A 23,488-nucleotide genomic window follows, 5' to 3' on the forward strand; every position below is an offset into this window, starting at 1 on the left:
CTTTTCGGTGACTTTAAAAAAGGTACCACCGGTGCCTGTGGACTGTATAGCGCTTAGGAGAGGGGGATTTGATTACTAAACCGTTTACTTTTTTTTCCCTTCGGTAATTTGGATTTGTTTCCTCGGCCTCCTCCCCCGCCTCCCTCTCTCCCCCTCCCGCCTTTAGCGAAGTGACACACTTGCTCGCTCCAGTTGGATGTTGGAACTTACACCTTCTCGGAGGTGACGGTGCCAGGTACTGGGGAGAGGGAGACAGAGGCGACTTCCCTTCCTTCCAGCCCAGGATGCCTAGAGGGGCAGCGGTTGGGTTGCGTGGGGCTCTGCCCGCAGCACTTCTAGGAGGGATTGAGGGGCTGCAGCTGGCCAGGCGTGGCTGCTAATTGGACTCACGCTAAGTCTCCGAGAGAGCATCAGCTGGGACCTATCTGCTAAAGGCGGGAGCACCGGCACCTGCACCGAGGAACCCGGGCGGCTTGCGGGCAGACGACGGCCGGCCGACTCAGAGCCTCTCCTCCTTCCTGCCCAGAACCTCCCCAGCAACTCCTCCTGGACCTGCGAGGGCCGGAGAACAGAAGTGCGTGGCAGAGGCTGCTTTCCTGAAGGTGAACCGTTCCGGCCAATTGCCTTTTCCCAGAGAGCCAAAGGGAGGGCGGGAGAAGGAACGGAGTCCTGTGTGAGTGTGTGTGAGAGGGAGAGACGACGTGAGGCGAGAGGAAAAGTCTGTACTCGGCGTTAAAAGCAAACAAATCAGAGATGGAATAAGGGCGGTAATTGCTGCAAGACCGCCTTGATTCTCGCAGTGGGGGGAGCTGAGCGCACCGCGCGTATCCGGCGAGGACGGCGGGCGACCGCGGGCGCTGGCGAGGGCTGCGGGACTTTGGCTTGTCCTCGGGGAAACACATTTTTTTTTTTTTATTACTTTGACACCGTGGCATAGAAGGGAGGAAAAGAGGCGAGGCTCGCTCGCTCCACCTTCCATCCGCTTTAAGGGGATTCCGGTGTAAATGTCAAGAGATTCCTGAGTCTCTGTGCCATCGGAGGAGGAAACACACACACACGCGCGCGCACACGCACGCTCCGGACCTCACTCACCAGCCCTCCACGAGCACACCCCACCGGACTCCGGTTCCCTATGCCCCTGAACGGGGACGACGGATTGGCATCTTGGAAGCGATGCAAGAGCGATAAGGCTGGCGCGGGCCCGCGGAAGCTGCAGGAGCATCGCTAGGTGTTGCCGCCACCAGGAAGCCGGGCTGCAGGTAGGTGCGAGCCGTGCCCCCGCGGGCTCGGGGGACTCGGGCGGCCGCTGGAGGACCGGGGCCCGGAAGCCCTCCCTTCCCCTCCCCGGGGTCCGGATCTGTCAAGGGGGCTCGTCGGGGCAGGCGGGAGGGGAGAGCCGATGCTGGTCGGGCGGCCAGCGTCTTCCTCGCGGGCTGTCGGGGTAGGGGGTGCGGGTAGAGGGACACCGAGAGGGGAGCCGAGCGCACGAACGACGTTCCGAGCGCGGCGCCCTCCCTCCTTTTCTGCTCCATTTCTCCTAACCCTGCGAGCGACCCGGCCGAGGGTGAAAGCGAGTTTTAACCGGATCCCCCAGCCAGGTCCAGCCGGGTCGGTAATCATTTCGGACTGCTCACCAGGAGTTGGGGGTCGCGTTCGAGGCGGGACCGTTGAGGTGTGCCAGGGCGCCCCTCTGACATCCCTACTTTCTGTCCACTTCTGATTAGCTAATTCTCGGGCCTGCCTGCAGACGGTGGGCGTTTCAAGGAGGCTCGTTTCAATGAGACTTCCCCACTTCTATCTTCATAAAGAATCGTCCTGATAAGTTCCTCGGCCCCATCTATGTAAAGGGTTATTTCAGTTTGGGAACGGACGCTTTATTCCCGAGTGAAATAAAGCTTTCATAGAGGATATCACAAGAGAGCTCCGGGAAAAGCATCATTAGACGAACTGCGTTCAAAACCACAACAAAACCCAAACAAACAGCTTCGAGAAGCGAATGGGTTTTCATTTCTTTCCCAATGGAAGCCTCCCCGATCTTACTAACAGGGCACGGTGTTTCTGCCCCATTGCTCTGCTGTCCCTTCGCCCCTTCTGCCCCAGAAGGCCGGGTTCTTATCTGGAGGTGTTTTCTTTAGGCTACTGGTCCTCCCTTGCCAGTGGGGAACGTGTTGTTTCCAGAAACTGCCTTTGCAAAGGAAAGTTTGAGATTCGCCGCCCGATTTCTCCGAGGACTGCAGGCTGAGCTTTCTAGTCTTCACTTGAAAAGGAGTTAACTGTGGGCGCTTGCAGAGCTGCCGCCTCCCCACCCCTAGTGGACGCGGCGCTCTCCCCTTCAGCATTCCTCTTCCTGACCGTGTTAAACAATTGCCTGAAGCGTTTGGAATCAGATGTGTAGTTACTACAGTGGCTGGCTGGCCTCCCTCTCTTCAACCTGGTGCTGAAGAGAGTTTGGCTTGTGGCAATGAGACAGAAAAAAATATCTTCTGTTTGTGTTAAATCCCCTCTTGTATTTTGTTGTTTTTGGGAAAAAACAAAACGAAACAAAAAAACTCAACCAAAACAAACCTGTATGCAACCTTTACTCTGAAAAGTCCCCTCAGAGCAGTCAGTATATGAGTCCTTCTCTCAGGACAGGATGAATTTCAATGACTATTGACTGAATGATAATTATCTGGTTCCTGTCTTCCCAACTAGATTGTTTGAGACATTAATGTTCAGACTGTTATCAATTAACACATTGAAACTGCTCTATTAAGCAATGTAAGTTAAGACAGTTGAGTAATTAATTTCTGTGTAAAGTGCTAAATGGCAATAACTAGCAAAGGAGATTGAAAACACTTCTAAAGCCTTTAAAAACCAGAGCATTAAGATTATAGGTGTTCACTCCAGCCTTTCTATGTTTCCATGTGTACTCTCAGACTGGTGAATCTTTTACAGTTTCAAATTTGGCACCTAAAGAACCCTAAGAATGATCATACACATGTAATTTAATTTTTTCTTTTCCTACTTTATTCTGTCTCATCCTGGGTCAGTTGTTTGCACATTGACCTCTTTAGAGTCCTATTTTTTAAAGCTATCAATAGCCATTGAAAGGCCATCAGTAACTACACTGAAGCGCATTTTATTTTGGTTTTCGGAATTTTCAATAAAAATGGGATTGTATTATTTACAGATAGTATGCTATGAGGACAGTGTCACACCAACTGAATGCTCAGACACAGTGACTCTTTTAAGAGGCAGAGCACAGTTTAGTGTTTTGCTTTCTATTAGGCATTTTTTGAAATTGAAAATCTTGATTCTTTTGCACACCTTTAATAAAATTTTGTAGTTTAGGATGCATAAACTTACGTATTAACATAGAGTGCTATGATATATGTCCCTTAAAGAAGAACCAAAACCTTGACATTAATGCCACAAGTTGTGCTAAAGGGGAATTGAAGTTTTCTGAGTTTGTGATTTTGAATCTGAAAAAATGTTAGCTACTTTAACAATGACAAATTGCAGAATGAAGATTTATTGAGATGCCCATGGATCTATGTCGAAAATGATACATATTGCGTAGAGACTACATTATAGTATTTACTAACCACCAAGTTATAAAATGTGAGGACACAGCTGTAAAAAGGCCTGTTTTTAAATGTGGTAACGTTTCCTTTTTAAAAATGTATAAAGTAATGAAATTTAGGGGTAATACAAGATTTTATAAACTTTATTTTGTGTATTATCAGAAAATCTTAGTGATCCTGGATCTAGTATTTTAACAAATGACCCTTTTACAATGTGTTTTTGAACATTGAAATATGGAGAGTGTATTTTAGGGTTGATTTATCATTATTACAGGTTATGGATTACCCTGCATGGGGAGGGTAAAATGTGCCTTTCCAGCATTTTCCAGGATTTCTTATCACGGGCCCTAATAGAAGGTATTCTCAGATTCTGCCTGAGTTCAGCTGTGGCTGCAGACTGATGGACATTTGCCTCTCTAATGCATGTGTTAAACTAGCAATGCTCCAAGTGTCATCAGTTATTTCTAATATATTTGGGAAGATGAAACAACCAGAGTGCAAACAGTTCAGTGCCCATGCTTTTACTTCTCCAGTATTTTATTAGGGATGCCTCATTAAGTCGCATTATTCTGCAGCTGTTTTGTTCATTAAAGATTCAAGCAAAAATAAGGAACTTTACTGTGCAATGCAGTTTAGTTTCCTGGGTGAAAAACCATACGTTGAGGTAAAATAAGCCTCTAACATAGTCCCCTTTGATCTATGCCTGACATTTACAATGGCAACTCATCAACCTGTTATTAGTAGGGTTCCCTCAAAACACAGAAGAAACACATTAGCACAGATGCTGCTAGATATGAAGGCCACACTAGCTAGATCAACCTCATATCTGGTCCACATACTTGCACAGTATTTCACATGATGCATCTTACTTAGGAAGCATTGATTTTTTTTTAATATGATGAATTTGCCATTTTGTTCAGAAATTCTTTGGTTAACTTTATTTTGAACACTGTATTTGAAGCATATTGAACTATACCACTGGAAGAGGAGGAATAATTTCACAATGAGTCTTTTTAGAGAACAGTTTTACTTTAGGTTTGGAGCATAGGCTGAAATAGGGGAGGTGGAGAGAAGGGCATGACAACCAGAGACCCAGAAGTTAGTTTTTGTTTTTTAGTTGTAATTCACCACTGGTTTATTGGGTAATTTTTAGAAAGTCTGATTCTATTCATTTGGCACAGTGATTTAGTGTCCTTGTCAATGAAATATAACTAACAATTCTTGTCTTCCACTTATTCTTAACAGAAATTTTTAGAGGAATGGTTAGACTTATTGGAACGTGAAGAAAAGTACTATTTAAATACATTTCTCTGCAATATCTATCTAATCTCTATATCTATACATATAGATGCACATGCATATATGTATACAAATGCTTTTAATGGCACCTATGGAAAATGCTGGTTTTTGTATTGAAGGAGGTGAGAACAACTATAAAAAATGTGTACATTGTTAGGTACATAGTTTTTCACTACTTCGCATGATTTGACCTACAGTACAGCTGTATCCATGGTTTAACAAGGTCATTTGTAATTGAGTTTTACTGTTTGAGCCACTGTTACATGCAGTATATTTTTCCTCTTTAGTTTTTTTATTTAAGGTATTTTTGTCCTCGCTCTGTTCAGGCCTGTGTAACTGCTTACTACATTTTTATTTGTTAGGCTACAAATGCAAAAATTAACCAATTTTGTCCTCTATGTAGGGATGTGTTTATTGACACCATGACTGGGAATTTCAACATATTTTAAACACTGAGTATATCTGTATGCTGCTTTATTAAGTATGCACCTCCACAGTCCAAACATAAACCTCGCATTACGTTAGAACATACTATTCTGGTTTACAAGTGTTACCTACGCATTTCCCAGCAACGTATTGATATTATAGGCCAAATTTCTATTAGATTTCCATAACCCACCCACTTCCAATGTATATATCACATGTATATGTTGGATTTTGTCCTCTGCTATAATGTGATAGGCCATTTAGTCCCTGGAATCAGTGAAAATCTGGCCTTTTTTAGGCAATTGATTATTATGACCATTGGGAAATACAAGACTTTCAGGTTACTTGGGATTCAGATGAAAAGTGAATATGCTAGTATTTACTATAAAGAGAACATTTCATTTTGTTCACAGTGATCCAGATGGGGTATGAGAGATGACTAAGGAATCAGAGCTTATAGTACGCTTTTATTAGATAAGATCCTTTTAGTCACTTCCTCTAGTCTCCTGAATTACTCCATAGTAGCTGTAATTGTTTTATGATTTCCTCTGAATGGCCAGTTAGTGAAGGTACGTCTGTCTCCCTTTCCCTAGCAATAGCACAAACATAGTCATTCAATTAAATTTATCGTTATTTTTGAAACTCTTTACAGAGAGACTGGATATTGTGATAACGTTGAATTCTTAGCAATTATGCTGGTAGGCTGGATTTAGAACTTTGACAAAATGGGGACAAGTAGCCCCTTTGCTCTGTAAAGCTTACGCTTCACATAAAGCCTGGAGAGTGCAAAGTAGCTGTTGATGAATGCAAGGTTTGTTTTACTCAATATTTTTTTATGTTTTTTTTTCTGCTGTGAACTAGTCACTGTATAATTGCATGCATGTGAATGGGCAACTGTGTTGACCTTTAAAGGTCTTACAAAGATTCTAAACCTTTCAATTTCCAGTGATAATTGCCTATGACCTCCTGTTGCTGCATATGGAGCTTTCTGTTGAGTTTAATAATACAGAGTAATACTTTGGCTTTCTGTTGCAGATTATGCAGCTCTTTATAAGCACATTTACAAAGGTATCCATAGTAGGCACTATGACAGAAGACTTTTGGAAAAGTGCATTTGCTTTGGAATAAAGTTTTCAAGCCAGAATGGCTTGGGCTATGAGGAGATGGACAGATTCTTTCTGGAACAACAACAACAACAACAACAAAAATCCATCATTTAAAATTATCTATATGTAAAAACTGTGCAAAGTTTTATTTGATTCTGGCTGAGTTTTTCTTTTTTAATGTCCTTCTTGGAGATTCCAGTGAGAATTGAACTTAAATATTGGAGGAAGGAAATATGTCTGCTCTCTCCTGCTCTATTATGAAAAAGACCATCTTTATGAGAAAAGCAAGGTGTGTTGTTTGTTCCAGTCTTTTTTTTTTCTTTCTGGTTTCATTATCTTTGTCTTAATGGGCTTAAAGTAAGCAAGAGCAGGGGAGTAAAAAAGGGTTATGTGGTCATAAGAATCTTAACAAAACCTCAAGCCAGTAGTAATATGACACAGAGACTTTGTTAGAATATATTGTTCAAGAGGGTAAGTGTTCTACAGCTCTAAAATTTGGTCTACTCAAGCAATATAACTCTATGTACTAATGCAGTGAATTCATGTCTGCTCAGATCAGTCAAGTATTCAGAAATAGCCAATAAAGACTATTTGAGGAAAACAATATAGACACTTTTTAAATTCGTATTAGTTTATGGACAGTTTCAAATTAATTTAAGGTGGACAAATCTGGTTATTAGCATTTCTTTCTTAGTTTAGTTTTACCTTACCTGTCTAGTGAATGGCATGCTCAAATTTGTTAGTGCTGGAGAGTTCAGTGAATTTCTTCTTAGAATGGCTGTCAGACATACTAGTACCAATGACCTGGTCCTGCTTTTGTTTGTATTTTCTTCAGAAAGTTGAGTTGAATTGAGCGAAACAGCTCTAACTTTAGTTCTTTGTTTTTATGGTGTAAGGAGAAAGGAGGTAGATGTTGTACCTTTCAGTCAGGCAGTCCAAAGGCCAAGGGCAAAGTGAAAGGGCATTGCAATCTCATACTCCATAAAACCATTTTGAATAGTTTTAAGTTCAAGGGATATTTTTAACCTAAAAATTTTTTCAGCTTTAATTCTTGAAATGTTATATTACAGTAGTTTCCTGCTCAGATAACGTGTTTAGCATTATTGGAAACACCTTTTAGATTTATTGTTGGTGTGTTTATCAATATACCCAGAATTGGGTCAAAACTTAGATTTTGCTATTTGAAAAACTTAGATATATTTGCTCATCCCATCATCTGCTGAGTGGTTAAAATTCATTGGCTTGCATTTTGGTTAGCAGATACATTTTGAAAATGACTATTATGAAAGCACTGTGGTACAGTGGCAAGAGGTCTGGAGATACTTTTGTAGTTCTTCCAATAAGTAACCGTGCAACCACAAGAAAATAACTTTATTTCTATGAGCCTCAGTTTCTCAGCAATGTGTTTTTTTAAGTCAAGTTTTCAAGACAATTAAAAATTTAAAAAATTTCCCCTGTGCTCAGATCTACTAAGCATCATGGCATGGGCGTAATAGTACTATAAGACATACCTTTTAGGCAGGCAGTCAAGAGACATCTATCACATAGTTCCTGGCATATTAGTAAATGTTCTATAAATGCTTTTCGATAAGTGATTTGTAAAAGTTGTCCAGCTTTATACAATTGGGATGATGATGATAATGATAATAATGATTATGGTGATGACTAAAGAGTATAGATATAGGGACATAAAATTGAATCAGACTACATCTTATAATTCAGTTTAGCCATTTTGTCTAGTTTATATCATGCTGTTTTGTTGCCAAACAAGTTATGGTAGACTACGAGTCTTAGGCTTGTTAGGGTTACATGTCTCTTCTTTACTGCTGGTTTTCATCGTCACTAAAATAAAACGAACAACTAAAATAGAGCTAGACTAGCAAATGAGTGTTCTTCATATACCTGTTGATAATTGAACACATTGATTCAAAATCTGTGTATAAATTTTTGAGAAGTTTTCATTCCTGGGAAAAGTTTATTCACTTATTCAATAAGTATTTATTGAACAACTTCTAGGTGTTTGGGGTCTCTCAGTAAATAAAAAAAGACAAGGACACCTGTTCTCATAGAATTTACCATTTCAGTATATTACTTGAAGTTTTGAAATGAGTCTGGAGGAGTGGTTCAAGAATGTACTGTGCTGTGTCTGCACTTGCCACTAATTCTTGTTTATGACTGTGAAGCATAGTTCTGAAAAGAAATTGTTAAAATAATTAAAATGTCTGAGTTGGAATGAGATGTGTAGAAAAATAGCATCGTATATACTTAAAGTGAGTGGATTGATTCCACCTCACAAGGTCTATGATCAAACCTAGGGTAACACAAACAGGAGCACCTTTTCCTGAATTACACATGGAAAAGAATAAATTCAGATAGGCTGAACGATTTGAGTTCAGTGACATGATACTTCTAGAGTCCCTTAAATGGGTCACACGTTCAAACACTTAAGGAGTCCGGGTGCGAATGTGAATGAGTGAAGCAAACCAAATGGAAGATGACAAATGGTAACTGACATCAACTTCAGCTACAGTGTTGGGGATACCATAGGGAGTGGTGGAGATTCTGGCCAACATCTAAGTGAGAAAGCTGGACCTTGGCTCCCCTTATTGCCATGCTAGAATGTAGGTCTGGTGTTGCCAGATTTTCTGGCTTGTAGAAGGAAACTTAGATGGTGCAGATTTTTTGATGTGAAAGTTTCAGATTTTTAAATGAACTCAAAGTTAAAATACTCTGTGGGTCAACAGACATATCTGAAGGCCATATGCAGGCTAAGGAGCATGTTGACAGGGGGATATGTGAGAACAGCTAGTTAGGGACCCTCTGTTATCTCTAGCCATAATCCTCCAACCCTACTGGCATCTGGAGTGAGACTAGATGCCAGTACAGGGCTCAGCTGGAGCAGCTGAATAATAACGAGGAGTGGTTCAATCTCGTCTCTGTATTTAGATTTCTTCATGTTGACTCATTGTGCAGTTGATGCTGAACTCACCTTGAAGTTGGTGGTTTCTTGTAGGGTTTAAGAGAGATGCTGGAAATGCAGAAGTTTAAATTGATGTCATGTATTTGGAATGTGCCTTGTAATTCTATAATGCCTTATTCTTTTAGATGAGTGCTTCTTAAACTTCAAAACGCTCACAAGCCATCTGGGGGAATTTTGCTAGAATGCAGGCTCTAGAGTGGGGCCTGAGATTCTGCATGTCTAACATGCTTCCAGGTAAAACTAATGCTGTTGGCCCACGGACTACAGTTTGAGTTTCAAGGCTTTAGAGAGCATTCTCATTCATGCATGCAGAAAAGTGGGAGGCCTCCAACCCTGACAGATTTCTCTCTGCAATAACAGCCCAAACCTGGCCACTGACTTTGAACACTTTTCTCAAAGGCTCTTTAATCTGAGCACAGAATTCATGTGTTTTCCTTATTTTTCTAGTCTTTTGTTTAGAGGACATATCCCGCCCTCCCCCTCCCCCCAAGTATTAATCAGACATTATCTGTTCCTCATATATTAATACAAGTTTGATTCACTTTCTACAGCTTGAAGGAATAAGTTTATTTCTTAACTAAGGCTTTATATTTGGCTCTCTAAATCAGTTTTGAAATTTTAACAATATTTGCTTCCCTTTAGGACTTAAATGTCAAAATTTTGGCCACAATATCAAGATTTTTGTTTTACTTAAGTAGTTATTATGAGTAGGCCAGAGGATAGATTTGAAAAATGATGGTTCATCTGTGTGTTTATTAGGCTTACTATTTTATTTTTTAATTTACCTTTATTATTGAAAGTATTACAGATATCCCCTATTTTCCCTTCATTAACTCCCTCTTCCCGCCTCCTCCCCAGGCCTTCACCCACTGCACTATTGTCTGTGTCTATGGGTTACCCATATAAATTCTTTGGTTAATCTATTCCTGCCCCTCCCTCCCTGTTCTCCTTTCCCTATGAGATTCATCAGTCTGTTGCATGCTTCCATGTCTCTGGATCTATTTTGTTAGTTTATTTTATTCATTAGATATCATATATAAGTGAGGTCATGTGATATTTGTCTTTCTCTGACTGGTGGGCTTACAATTTAAAGTGACTGTTTCTTGCCTGGCCTATGTAGCTCGGTGGTTGAGTGTCGACCCATGAACCAGGAGGTCACGGTTCGATTCCCGGTCAGGGCACATGCCCTGGTTGCGGGTTTGATCTCAGGTAGGGGGAATGCAGGAGACAGCAGATACGGTAGATGATTCTCTCTCATCATTGATTTTTCTATCTCTCCCTCTCCCTCTCTCTGAAATCAATGAAAAACATTTTAAAAATGTTTAAAAAATAAACATCTCTATATAGATGAAATGACTATCTCTGCTTTTTTTTTTTTTTTTTTTTTAAATCATTTTGCTCTGCTAATCCTAACCACCTTTCCACAGTGGTCTCTTTAGGATTGAAGACATAGTGACCTATTATTTAGGGAGTTTTACTTCTTTATAGATCATTAGCATTTTTTTTTTCTAAACCAGTTTTACTAATGCCAAGTGTCACAGCTAGGTTTGTGACTCTATTGTACTGAGGTTTGACCTGGGTCTTATGTCAGAAGCTCAGTTCATTGGGTAAACTATTTTGTTGTCAGTTTTATCAATGCCCTGAAAATGCTTATGTTTCTTATGCTGGCATATTAATTATAAACTGAGATTGGATTTAGACATGTCAGTCTGAGGGAGTGAAGCAATTCATTTTCTTGCAAGTTGTATGATTAATATAGTTTGCAATAGTAATGCTATTAAAGCTTACTCAATTTCTTTCATTTAAGTGCTTCGAAGTTTCTGATATATATAATAGCTTTGCTTAAAACTAAGTAATAATATGATTTCATTTTCCTGAGCCTGTTAGACTGTAAGCTCTGTGAGGAAGAACTATGTGTTTCATGTTTCTATTGATTCTCAGTGCTTAGCATAGTGTCTGGCACATAATAGGTACTTGATGAATTTAATGGGAAGATGATGACGAGCTCATATTGATAAAATGTCTTTTTGCATATTTCTTCAGTGTGTAAGAAAGTATTCTGTGAAGCATTGTCGTTTATTCTGTCTAACTGAGTGTGTGTTTATGTTGTGTGTGAGAGAGAGACAGAGAGAACTTTTTGGAAAAGATAGAGAGAAGCTATTGATTTTGACCTACACCTGAAAGATACTTTGGCATTAAAAAATACATACATTCTAGGCAAAATATCAAGTAGAAAAAAATAAAATTAGCATGCTGACCGATATTTGACAATTTACTGTAGTTTGGAGGTTTAGAGACCACATATGCTTGTGATTCTACTGTAAATTAAATAATATTTGTCAATGTCAAACTTAAGTGTTGTTAATCACATATGGAATATACTTTGATTGCTCTTGTCAGTGACTTGACTCATAATTCATTAGGGAATTTAATGCCATTTATTCTTATCTACATAATTAGCATTTTCATAATTTATCATGAACCAGATTTGCTTCTTTTCACCTTCAGGAACACTTTTGATTGTGATACCAATTGTTGTTGGCTTTAATGATATTTAAAATTATTGGTGTTCTAAAATTTAAATGCTATTTAGTACAGATAATATGCATTCAAATATTTTATTTTAGTTCTTCTAGATCAACTAAAGATTTTAAATACTTGCTGCTATTGAAGATTTTACAAAATTAAAACTTTATAAATATTTGATTATTAAGAAAACTCATGTGTATTATAAAACCAAGAGTCGCCCTAACCAGTTTGGCTCAGTGGATAGAGCATCGGCCTGCGGACTCAAGGGTTCCGGGTTCGATTTTGGTCAAGGGCATGTACCTTGGTTGCGGGCACATCCCCAGTGGGGAGTGTGCAGGAGGCAGCTGATTAATGTTTCTCTCTCATCGATGTTTCTAACTCGCTATCCCTCTCCCTTCCTCTCTGTAAAAAAATCAATAAAATATATTAAACAAACAAACAAACAAAAAACAAAACCAAGAATCAACTCATTAGATCATCAAAAACTTAGTTGCATTTTTTGTGTCACCTTTATTTTAAAAGTTTGAGTTAAATTGTATATATTAGCATCCTATATGCTTAAAACGTTTCTTAAAACCCTTGAATATGATATATTCTTTGAAGTATAAAGTATGTCTCTTGCATGCTTCCATGTCCCTGGATCTGTTTTATATTTTTGGAACTCCTCAATGAGTCAAAAGACAGTCTTTTAAATAAATGGACCCGTTATTGCCTGTATTGTCCCAGAACACTGAGATGTGTATAATTAAGATCTAAGTTTATTGAGCTAGGACTACTGTGGAACTTATTGAAAAAGACCTATTTTTCTTCCCCAACTCAATACCAAATATGAGATGAATGAAAAATTTAGGGACTGTATAGTACTAATTTTCAATATCAATCAATAGCATTAAAATCAGGCTTATTGTATAGTGGTAAATTTTATTTTGGAGCAAAGTCCAGGTTATAATTCTAGGAAGACTGGATTAGCTATGGTTTTCTTTGCATAGTGTCTTTTCCTAGCAGCTGATTACATCTAGTCTTAAAGGTGGGCTTCAGGGTCTGTGGCCAGTACTTCACTTTGTATTTGTGAAATCTGCTTCAAGTTCAATGGGTAGGTGGTATGGCAGACTGGAGTGAAATGAAAGACACAGAAATAAGACTGAATAACTGGCAGGGACTGAGAAGGTTTGCATTTGGTAGGGAATTCCAATGGGAAGAGGAATTAGGAAGGGAGAAAATAGAGGTGAAAAGGAAAGTTTGTTCTCACTAGCATTTTTATACAAAAAGGAGGAAATCCTTGACCTTTGAGAGAGATTAGAAGTTAGACAAAGAATAAATCCATTGCAGTTCTTGGGGGAACAAAGAGGTAAACTGGCAACCAATAGAAGTAAGACTGTTGAGAGAAAAATGTCTGATGCCAAACTAAAATTTTCCCTTGGTCTTGTAAAAACTGTAACTGGGAATAAGAAATTTTCATCAAGGTATTTTACCAAACTAGAAGTCTGAAAGAATGTTACTGAACATTTTTGTCATTAGTTTCTCATTGATAAATTGGATTTAATTTATTTAGATCTCTCCAAGCTTCTTTAAGTCAGTGATGACCATAGGTCATCGTATGCTTCTATTAACATATCTTGAACACTGTCCTTTCTCTCTGCCTCTTCCCCACACTATGAAATTCTTGAGGTCAAGGAATGTTTCTTATTCTTCACCATGTACCGCCCAAGGATAATCTACAACATATTCAGACATTTAATATGTATTTTATTAATTTATCTTTAATTTTTTATTCTAAAATTGGAAATTATTTTCATCTTTATTTTCCATAATAAACAACAAAATGTGTTCCAGAGGCATACATAAGTACATTTACATAGTGCTGTATTGTTTATAGAAATGCTTTCATACATGTGATGTCATTTGATACTGTAAAATGGCTAGGAGTTAGGGATGAGTGATATTTTCAATTCTGGGTGAGGAAACGGATAAAAATCATACAGCTAGCAATGCCAAGAGGCTGGTTTGAATTTAAAGCCTATCTGCTGGGAGATAATTCTCCATGGGTCTCTCAAGACATTAACTGCCCTTTTGTTCCATAAGATCTTTTTAAGGATGTTTCAAAAGTAAACTGTCTCCCTTTGATTCACAAGGCAGATTTGCCTACTGTCCAGCATAAAAAAAAAAGTCTCTCTCTAGGACAAAGGGAGGTCTGCTTGTTGTCCATTATAACACACTAGAGGCCTGGTGCATGAAAATTCATGCACTTTGGGGGTGGGGTGGGGGTGTCCCTCAGTCTGGCCTGTGCTTTCTCGCAGTCCAGGAGCCCTGGGGGGTCGGGGGGGAGGATGTCTGCCTGCCTTGGAGGCGGGAGAGGCTCCCACCACTGCCACTGCACTCTCCAGCCATGAGTCTGGCTTCAGGCTGAGCGGCACACCCACTGACCACTAGGGGGCAGCTCCTGCATTGAGCGCCTGACCCATGGTGGTCAGTGCGCGTCATAGCGACTGGTCGTTCCACTGTTTGGTCAACTAGCATATTAGCCTTTTATTATATAGGATTTGGGTTCACTTAGCTCAGGGTTCCATAAACCAATGTGTGTACAACATCCACATGGGCTGCTTTGCATCGTACCTGTGGGACTTGGAGTAAGGAAACGCACTAACCTTCATGCTACTTGATATTCAATAAGTAATAAAGTCTTTTGTCTCTGACACAGGAGTCTCATGTCTTTTGCCAGCAACCATAAACTATGGTAGCCTAACTTGTAAGATTGTAAGTAGGGTAAAAATCTCAAACCCTTCACAGTTTTTGACAGTGTCTCTTTCTGTCACATCAAATCATGTCTCTTTTTCTTTGCCTACTTTATGTCCACTCTCATAGCTACTCTAAGTAAAGTTGTATCAAAAATGTGTGATCTATTTTACTGCTGTCAGGCTTTCAGTACTCCCCCACCTGAGGTCCATCCTCCTCTGATATTCAGGAAGATCCTTTAGTGGCAGTATAGAGGATAGGTTCCATGGGGGGCAGAACAGGAAGTCAGGGGAACCAGCTAGGGAGGTATTTGATGATTCTAGCGAGAACTAGAATCTAGTTTGAAGAAGAGAGTTGAAGAAGGGAGGAAAAAAAGACACAATTTAGAGGTGGAAGATGGAACCAATGGGTCTTAGAGACTGAATGAGTCGGGGAGAAAGAGAAGAGAGTCAAGAATAGGTCCTGGCTTCAGTGACTGATATCATTTATACAGAAACATCCTGAAACCTACTGTAGTCTATCTAGATCAGTGGTTCTCAACCTTCTGGCCCTTTAAATACAGTTCTTCATGTTGTGACCCAACCATAAAATTATTTTCGTTGCTACTTCATAACTGTAATGTTGCTACTGTTATGAATCATAATGTAAATATCTGATATGCAGGATGGTCTTAGGCGACCCCTGTGAAAGGGTCCTTTGACCGCCAAAGGGGTCGCAACCCACAGGTTGAGAACCACTGATCTAGATGCAGACAATAGGCTTAATGTTAAGCATTTTGAGTTGAGATGCCCTCGGGATATCTAAGAGGACATTTAAGTAAATAGTGGTACATTTGAGTTTGAAGTTCAGGTCAGAATTATGGTTTAGAGATAGAAGTTTGGGAGTCATCAGCATACATGTTGCAGTTGAAACCTTCTAACTGGATGAGGTCTCCAGGAAGAGTGTGTAGAAAATACCAAGGAGAGACAGAACCCTGGGGAACAATAATGTATATAAAAGAATCTCAGCTCTACTTAATGTCAGCAGGAAGAGTCGCTTTCTCTCTGTTGTTCTCTTTCTGGATTTTTGCCCAGTTTTCAGGAACTTGGCCTCATAAACCAGGGAGTCCACCTCTCCTGCCTAGAGAAGCTGATAATAGCAGGACGAGAGAGCAATGGAGAAGAGTGGGCAGCATGTTCAGAGTTCCCCATTTCCATTTTCCCTCTGCTGTGCCCTGAATATTATCATGTACTAAGGCTGTGCCCCTGCATAGCTGTCACAGACAAGAACACTGTGAGGGTCCAGAGACTTTTCATTTGTGGTCTTTATTCTCCATGGAGATCTACAGACATAAAAAAAAAATTAAAACTGAAGTGTTTACAATGTGCCAGCACTGTGCTAAGCACTTTACATGAATAACCTTATTTAAATCATGCAGTAATTCCAGTGGAAGGTACCACTACTATCCATCCTATATAATAAAAGTCTAATATGCTAAGTGTCCAGTAGTCCAGTTGTCCATTCAACCAATCAAAGCATAATATGCTAATGGTATGCTAAGGCAGCTCAACCGCTCACTATGACGTGCACTGACCACCAGGGGGCAGATGCTTCGACCAGTAGGCTAACTTGCTGCTGGGGTCTGGCCGATCGGAACTGAGTGAGATGAGCCGGACACGCCCTGGAGCCCTCCCATGACCCTTCCCCCCAGCCAGTCCCGACAGGCCCCCATCAGGGCAGGCCAGCTGGACCCCACCCATACACAAATTCATGCACCGGGCCTCTAGTAGTATTTTTTATAAAGAAGTAGCTTGACCAAGGCCACACAGCCTGTAAGAAGTGGAGAAAAGTTTTGAATCACATATCCTACCTTCAGAGCTGAGTTTTAACCATACAGTACTGCATGTTAGTCATACTTGTTGTAAAATGAGACTCATTCTACTTAGCAGAAGGCTAGTTAGAGAATTGTCTTGGTTCAAATTACTTATATTTAGACATCCTAAGTATGCCCTATTTCTTCAAATTTAGAACTATATTATTCAAACTACACTATAATATCTATAGCATTATTTGAATAGGTCACAGATTTCCCATTAGTGGCTTTCTATGTCTCCTGTTTCATTTGACAAAAAATTTTAAGTAATGAGATATAGAACTAGCATTCAAGAAAATCTGGAAAAAATTATATACTCAAATATTTATTCCTTTGAATTAAAAAACTGAAACAACAACTCCAGCTCCTAACCAAAAGTGAGCTAAAGTGTCTTTTTCAGGAATTTAAATTCAGGCTAGAAATTCTATTACATTTACCTTACAAAAATCTCTCTTGGGCTCCTTGCTCTGTAAGAAATGGGATTCTTGGGGGCAGGGCAGGAATAGCCTATGCAGCAGCCCTGTTTGCAGAATGCAGTTGTATTTGTAGAACATCAATGTAAGACCAATGAGATGCTCAATGCTTGGTAAGGATTGTACATTGCAATCTTCTAATTTTCTGATTAATGACAAAGCCTCACAAAAACATTAATTATATTGAAAAAATTCAGAAAATCCCTGTTTGAGTAAACAGTAAATATATCTGTAAATGGACCTTTCCTCAAATAACATTGTAATATAGCCAGCAGACATTCTATGGTAATGTGAATAGTAGGTTCCTATCCTTGAATGTTATAGATGGTTTTAATATGAGGACATCAGAGGAGGAGGAGTTCTGTATTACAGCCACAGTGTATTTTCTTTTGACTCTGTTTTTAAAACTCAATGTTAGAAAAGAATAGGACAGATTGAATATTTTTTTTAAAATGAGAGGTATACTGCAATACCTCTGTAGACATACATTCAGATGTACATATTATATGTATTATGTACTCTTTGTATACCTGATTCACTTTCTTGGTCTGAATTATAGTTGTTGCTTATCGAGTGGAATAGTAATTGGTGATAACTAGTCTTAATAGCAATAAGTTAAATATCACTGTAGATTATGCTCTAAAATTATAAATGGAAACAAAACTTTCTAGCTGGGGCTAAGAGAAAGGCCCTTGTGAGGAATAAGATTTAAAATCATAACAAACAACAATGTAATTTCATTTGAGGATCCACTTTGTTGAAGATGACAAGATAATTTTTTTTTTTAATGACTGAATGAGGATATGGCAAAGTGAAGTTGTGGTATAAAGAAGCTTATTGTAAATACACAATAACTAGAGAAGAATAAAAATGTGAAGCCTGAAGAAATGATATAATTAGAGCACTGAGTAGCCATTTCAAATATTTTTCTTTTCACATTTTATTATAACATTTACACATGAGTTTCCACAACCCAATAATCTTATAGTTTTAAACCGGAAAAAAACTGGAGTATATACAATCCAAAAGCCTCACTCTATAAATGATGTCTCAAGGCCCAGAAAAGTAGCTTGATTTGCTGAAGGGCAAAGAAATTCTGTCAAACCCAGATCTGGAACCCAGGTTTCCTGATTTCCCAATGGGATGTTTGCACTACAAATAATCTTTGTCAGCTTTTCATGGAATCAGAGTTTTGGAAGGGAGTTTGGGAGGTACCTAATCTATCTTGCTTTCTTACAGTGATTTAGAAAGTTATGTGAATATTGATAAAATTAAGGGAAAAAAAGATCCACAGAGAAAGGAATGTTAAAATTTCATTCAGTTATTTACTCTAGAGTTTAAAACCCTGTTTGTCAATATACTTATTCATTTAATCGTTATTTATGGAGCACCTATGTGTCAGGCACTGTGCAGATACGTGTAAAACAGATACTGATGCAGATACTTGTAAAGCAGAATGTCCTTGGAGTTTATAATCCAGTGGGGGAGACAGCCATTAAGTAAATATGTATTTCTGTATGTACACACACACACACACTTGCAGATTAGGGTGTTATATCAGAAAATTTATTTTCATATATTTAGAAAACAATGTTTTATCAGTAGACACACATACAAAGAAAAATATTTTGATTCAAAATGAGAGAATATTTGTAATACTTAGAACTGTCCAAAGATTAAGAATTTTAGAAAATGGTAAATTTCTAGCACTGGATTTATAGCTATTAATGGAAGCCACCTTGTTATAACAGAATTACTTATTTGTTTGCCTTAATCACCAGAAGATATGATTCTTGAGGGCAGGGACTGTTCTTTTCCTATTTTCTGGTACACTGTTGTCCTTGTCTTCTCTCTCCTCAATCTATAATTTTGCTAAGTAAGAACATTAAAATTGTCTTAAATGTTTTTTTTTTTGAAGAATATATGATCTCCGCTGTTTTCATTTTTGACAAAGAGATTTTGTGATGATTTGCTTTAATAGGTTTCTAGGTACATGAAAAATATATATGAGAGACAATACAGTTACATTCTGATCATCTTCCTAATCCTCCATGAATTTTTAAAAATAATAGATGTGGGCCTGCGGCCAATTTCTTAGTATTATAATATATTTATATATTTAGTTTTACTTGATCTTAGTATTGTCAGTATGCAATGCATTAACAGTGAAGAAAAGTGGTCTTGTAATGTATCTTGAGAAATGTCTTTTGGGGTATGCCTTTTCTTGATGATGCATTACCAAGGGTTTATCATGTAGCAGAAGTTTCTTGTTATTGCTCCAACTTTGTTCTAATCACAGCTGTAATTTTACTACCATCAAAGTACAGGGCCTATATTTCAGAATTTGGAATTCTGTAATATAAAATTTTAGCAGAGCATAGCTCAAAAATTGCATGTGGATTTGCTTGGTTATGTTCTCTGTATTCTTTTTTTTCTCTTCAAATATTATAGTTGTCTCATGAATCAGCTATCAGTAGAGAGGATTTACTTATGTTCTCTGTATTCTTTTTTTTCTCTTCAAATACTATAGTTGTCTCATGAATCAGCTATCAGTAGAGGTGATTAATAATAAAACTTAATAATAGTGATTAATACTAAAATATCAACAGTAACAATACCACATATAATTAAAGAGACTGTGATACCTTAACTGTGGTGGGTCATAGTAAAGTGAATAATAGAATGTTGCTAGGTTGCAAAGCACTTACTGGTTCTAAAGTATTGATCAATCAAAATATGCTACAACAGCCTAAGTATTAAACTAAGAATAACAGTTTTAAAAATTGGCCCCAAAGTGCCCATCAGTGGATTAGTAGATAAAAAAGCTGTGGTACATTTACACAATGGAATACTATGTGGCTGTAATAAGGAAGGAACTCTTTTTTTTTTTTAAATATTTTTATTGATTTCAGAGAGGAAGGGAGATGAAGAGAGAGATAGAAACATCAATGATGAGAGAGAACCATTGATCGGTTGCCTTCTGCCAGGAGGGGATTGAGCCCACAACCTGGGCATGTGCCCTTGACTGGAATCGAACCTGGGACCCTTAAGTCTGCAGGCTGATGCTCTATCCACTGAGCAAAACCAGCTAGGACAAGGAAGGAACTATTATCCTTTGTGACAGCACGGATGAACCTGGAGAGCATTATGCTAAGCAAAATAAGCCCGAGAAAGACAAATATCACACGATCTCAGTTATATGCGGATCTAATGAACAAAGTAAACTGTTGAACAAATTAGGTCCAGGGGCATGGATACATGGAACAGAATGACAGATATCAGAGGGAAGAGGGGTAGAGGGAATGGGAAGACATTTACCAAAGAACATATATGCATATATGCATAGCCCATGGACACAGACAATAGTGTGATGAAGGTTTGGGGTGGGGCAGGAGCTGGGTGGAGGGGGGCAAAGAGGAGTAAAATGGGGGACCTCTGTAATGCTGTCAACAATTAAAATATTTGATCCCAAATAGCCTTGGCAATCTTGAGAAAGAATGAAATTGGAGGGATCACAACCGGATATCAAACTATACTATAAGGCCATTGTAATCATAGCAGCCTGGTACTGGCACAAGAACAGGTTTATATATCAGTGAAACAGAACAGAGAGCCCAGAAATCAACCCATGCCTTTATGGTCAATGAATATTTGATAAAGGAATCAAGAGCATACAATGGAATAAAAACAGTGTCTTCAATAAATGGTGTTGGGAAAATTGGACAGGTACATGCAAAACAAAAAAAGAAACTAGACCACCAACTTCCACCATATACAATAATAAACTAAAATTGGATAAAGGACTTAAATGTAAGTCATAAAACCATAAAAATCCTAGAAGAAAACATAGGTAGTAACATCTCAGATATCTCTTGTAGCAATATTTTTGCCAGTATATCTCCTAGGGCAAGGGAAACAAAGGAAAAATTAAACAAATGGGACTGCATCAAACTAAAAAGCTTCTGCACAGCAAAAGGAAACATCAAAATGAAAAGGGAACCCACTCTATGGGAGAACACATTTGCCAATAATACATCTGATAAGGGGTTAATTTCCAAATCATATAAAGAACTCATACAACTCAACACCAGGAAGACAAATAATCCAATTAAAAAATGGACAAAGGGCATGAATAGACACTTCTTTAAAGAGGACATACAGATGGCCAAGATACATATGAAAAAATGCTCACATCACTAATTACCTGAGAGAGGCACATTAAAACTACAATGATGTATCACTCCACACCTGTTGGAATGGCTACCATCAATACATCGACAAGTGCTGGTGAGGATGTGGAGAAAAGGGAACCCTAGTGCTCTGTTGGTGGGAATGCAGAATGTTGCAGCCACTGGAAAACATTACGGAGTTTCCTCAAAAAATTAAAAATGGAACTGCCATTTGACCCAGTGATCAATCCCACTTCTGGGAATATATCCTAAGAATCCCAAAACACCAATCAGAAAGAATATATGCACCACTATGTTCAAAGCAGCTTTATTTACAATATCTAATCTGTGGAAACAGCCTAAGTGCCCATCAGTAGATGAATGGATAAGGAAGCAGTGGTAAATAGATAAAAAAGCACTGGAATACCATATGGCTATAAAAAAAGAAGGCACTCTGACCCTTTGCAACAGCATGGGTGGACCTGGATATTATTATGCTAAGCAAAATGAGCCAGTCAGAGAAAGATAAATACCATGTGATTTCACTAATATGTGAAATCTGATGAACAAAATAAACTGACGAACAAAATAGAATCAGGCATGGACACATGGAACAGAATGACAGTTGTCAGAGGGGAGGGAGGTTGGGAGGACTGGATAAAAGAAGGTGAAGGGATTAGCCAAAGAACATATGTGCATAGCTCATGGACACAGACAACAGTGTGGTGAAGGCCAGGGGAGTGGGGTGGGGGCTGGGTTGATGTGGGAAAATGGGGGGCATCTGTAACAGTGTTAACAATAACAAAAAAATAGAATGTAAAAAAATATTTTTATAAAATGTTCTCAGGTAGAGCCACAATAATAGCCCAATAGCGCAGATAGTTTGATACCTGATAAAGCCTCTTTGCAGTTGGGGTTTATAGCTCTTCATGGTCCCTATTTAGTAACTCCTATAGAGAAGTAATAAACAAATACATAACTCTAGTAGAGCAAATGTGGACATAGAAGTACATAAAAGCAGAGTGATCTACCTCAGGAACCTGGCTGACTTGATGTATAAGTTGAATACGTTTCAAAACCAGTATTTCTTTCATGTCTTGGCAACATTTCAGAGGGAGGCACATCTTGACACTAGCTGTATCACGGAAAGTTTTTCCTTACAGAGTTTGTCTAAAGTACTCACCCAGGGTGAGGCCAATGCCTTATTGTAAGATTCACCTGACCTAAAAAATATCTTTACTTAGAATTATGATGATGATAACACTGGAATCTGACATATAGTTTCCTGTGTTCGGCATTTTAAAAAGGGGTATCAGTTATTTTAGGCCTCAAGGAAATGCTTAAAGCTTGCTCTAGGGTCCTTGGGATTGCAATTTTCTCTTCTGGCTTCCATAAATCACTGGCCCAACAAGACAAACAAGAAGAGAGTTACGGTTCTTGGCAAGAACTTGGTAAGCCATACAAGATATGCATTGTCTCAAAGGTATATGATTACTGCTGTTACTATCTTAATTTATTTTTTAGATGTGTGCTTATGTTGTAAGCTCACTTCTATTGTACACCTCAGACTCATTCCTATTATACAGGTGCTATACATTATAAATAGAATATATGAATAAAACACTTATTTAAAAAGACCTACTAGTTATTTAAAAACATTTATTTCTTGTGCTGTTTTCTAATTTACCACTTGTCTAGATGGCTTCATTCTTTATTATAATGCACTTACAAAACTTTTACTAAATGCATATTTAAGGCCTAGAAAACCCTGCAAAGCTAATACATTAATACCTGTAGTGCAGGTAGTCATTAATTTACAAATATTTGTGTTCAGGTGTCAGTGTAGTGCATGTTAGAAGTATCTCAGTGTATCAAATAGGTTATAGACTTCGAAACTAGACAACTAAGATTAGAGTTATAGCTCTATTGCCTACTAGCTGTATGATCTTGGCCAAATCACCCAGTTTCCACAAAACGTCAAACTTTGGAATTCACATGCTGTGGATACATGAGGAAGGAAGGAAAAAGTAAATACCAAAGGAATAACTAGAGAGACAGACATTGGATTAATGTGGTGTTCCTCAGGGTAAAGGTGATGGTATTAAATGTAGCACAGAGGCTAAAAGGAAATGAGAAAAAGGCCATCGCATTCTGAAATTACAAGTTCATCACAATAGAAATTGAGAAGGCTTTCTACCTAAACATAAGGAAGGCTTAACCCTTCTTTAGAGGGATATTTCATATGACAAAATAGCTCATTATAATTGAACAAAATATTTCCCTGTGTTAGACTTGTTGAGGGACACTGTGTTCCAATTTTAGCTTGGCCACTAGCTAGCTCACTTTGTAACCTAG

The 23,488-nt window shown here is 38.6% G+C and overlaps 1 protein-coding gene across 1 annotated transcript in view; it reads left to right on the forward strand.

Moving 5' to 3' along the window:
- Nucleotides 1-702: 702 nt before the first annotated feature.
- The window catches only part of TAFA2 (TAFA chemokine like family member 2), a gene marked incomplete at its 5' end in the record, with an annotated part of 464,864 nt that continues 442,078 nt past the window's right edge, over nucleotides 703-23,488 (forward strand). Inside the window, one exon of the mRNA XM_081082315.1 lies at nucleotides 703-1,259. The remainder of the gene's footprint in view (nucleotides 1,260-23,488) is intronic.

Source organism: Myotis nattereri (genome assembly GCF_964212035.1).
Source record: "Myotis nattereri genome assembly, chromosome: 2".
In the NCBI taxonomy this organism is placed as follows: domain Eukaryota; kingdom Metazoa; phylum Chordata; class Mammalia; order Chiroptera; family Vespertilionidae; genus Myotis; species Myotis nattereri.